Consider the following 2,500-nt stretch of genomic DNA (forward strand, 5'->3'; position numbering starts at 1 on the left):
CAACAACAACAACAAAACAAAACATGTAAAGCTTAATGGTGATTTGATGGTATTCCTGATTGACTCCATTCTCCTTTTTTCCCCCAAGAACAGACACAGGGGATTTCATGTGCACTATATATTTTTGCACTCGAGGTTGTCACGGCATTGTCTGGTCAGGCTTTTGTGTTCCCCTGGAGATGATGGACGGGATAATCCTCTTGATGGACGTGACAATAGAATGACTTCCACTGATTGGACAGTGTCTGTGAGAAGGAAGGAAAATGTGGGGTTGGGGAAGGAGGGCGTTAATCTGTGGGGTGAAATAGGTGAAGGTGTGGAGGGAGTGAGAGGAACAGAGAGAGAGAGAGATGGAGACACAGAGAGAGAGAGAGACAGACAGACAGGGGGTTTGTGTGTGTGTGCGTGTGTGCGTGCGTGTGTGTGTGTGTGTGTGTGTGTGTGTGTGTGTGTGTGTGTGTATGAGAGAGAGAGAGAGAGACAGACAGACAGACAGACAGATTCAAGGCTCAAATCTGTTTTTCAAGGATAGTCACAGACACTGACACTGACTGACACCAGTTGACTAACTAATATCACTTCAAGTGGAAAGACGTTAAACTGAAGACAACAACCAGTTGACTGAATAGGCCACAGTCCTTTTCCTTTTTTTTCCTTTTTCTAACAACAGAGAAACAGAGAGAAACAGAGATTGAGAGGCGGACAGACAGATAGACAGACAGTCAGTCAGCACACAAGAGAAAATTAATCAACGTCATGAGTAGCGCGCAAATTATTATTGAGACGTACGCGTGTTTCGAGTAACAAGTACAAAATAATATAAATGTTTTCAATATTATGAGTGTCGAAACAGAAACGAAACAAGGAGGAAGGGGGCGGGGGGGGGGGGCGGGGGGGGGGAGACAGACAGAGAGACAGACTAAAAGCAACAAGAACGCGAACAACAACATGGCAAAGAAGAGAAGCCATCTGGTGCAATGATTAAACTTGCGACCACTCCCCTCATTGTCTCAGTGTTACAGGGGGGCAGACAATGGAGAGACGAAGTGTAGGCTTTGTCCGCACTGAAAACCAACAGACCAAACATCAGCGTACGACTTTTTTCTTCTTCTTCTTCTTCTTTTTTTTTTTCTGGCACCAGTTGATGATTTCATTATGTCATTTAGTGACAAGCGGCTAAACCAAGCTTCAGTGATTCTATCAGAAAGACAGACAGGCAGGCAGAGACCACATACATATGGTGGGTTTTAGAGAAAGGGGTATGACTGAGGGAGGAGAGGGGAGAAGAAGGCAAAGGAGAAGAAGATGAAAACTAGGTGTGTGTGTGTGTGTGTGTGTGTGTGGGCGGGGGGGGGGGGGGGGGGGAGGGGAAGGGGGGAGTGAGGAAGACGAAGTTTAAGGTGGAGGGGGGTTGGTGTGGGGGGGCACTGACATGTAGATAGTAACTGTGCTGTCATGCTAGTAATCGTTTGTAAACACATTTACGCGCGCTAAAGAACTCGTGATTCATGACAGTGTTCTGTGGGGTGTGGAAACACACACATACCCAACATGCACACACTCGAAAATGGAATATATAGTTGCCCATATGGCCGGGTGAAGGTGGTCATAAGGACACCAGTCTTTTCGTAGGTAGGAGTGACCATGGGAGTAACCAACCCATTTATGCAGAAAGAAAGAAAACGGAATGGTGACCAAAGATTAGTCAGATCCCGTGCACTGTTGACCCGACAAGGGGACTACGGGAGGCAGGCCTGCCTAGGCATGGTTCTTAAATGTGGTATTTGGGGTTGTATTGTACTGTATTGTATTGTATTTCTCTTTTTGTCACAACAGATTTCTCTGTATGAAATTCGGGCTGCTCTCCCCAAGGAGAGCGCGTCGCTACACTACAGCGCCACCCATTTTTTGGGGGGTATTTTTTTCTGCGTGCAGTTTTATTTGTTTTTCCAATCGAGGTGGATTTCTCTACAGAATTTTGCCAGGAACAACCCTTTTGTTGCCGTGGGTTCTTTTACGTGCGCTAAGTGCATGCTGCACACGGGACCTCGGTTTATCGTCTCATCCGAATGACTAACGTCCAGACCACCACTCAAGGTCTAGTGGAGGGGGAGAAAATATCGGCGGCTGAGCCGTGATTCGAACCAGCGCGCACAGATTCTCTGGCTTCCTAGGCGGACGCGTTACCTCTAGGCCGTCACTAGGCCATGAGCAAGGTAGTGAAAACACTACTGACTGACAAAATTCACGTAGCATGTTCTGGGCAGGAACAGCTTGGCGGAGCCCATCCCACTCCAGGCCTGACCACAGCCGAATTCTTCCATCTCGGTGGCTCGGCTTGGTCGTGATGAACACGTGGTCGTTGTGTGGGTCATCTCGATCTCTTCCGCAATGGCCACTCTCTTCATCATGGCAGTCACACGCCCAGCGATAGCGTGTTACCACCGCCATGCGGCAGGTTTTACTGCGGTCACATGGTACCAGACAGTGGAGTGGAGTG

This window comes from Babylonia areolata, chromosome 9, assembly GCF_041734735.1.
Source record: "Babylonia areolata isolate BAREFJ2019XMU chromosome 9, ASM4173473v1, whole genome shotgun sequence".
NCBI lineage: Eukaryota > Metazoa > Mollusca > Gastropoda > Neogastropoda > Buccinidae > Babylonia > Babylonia areolata.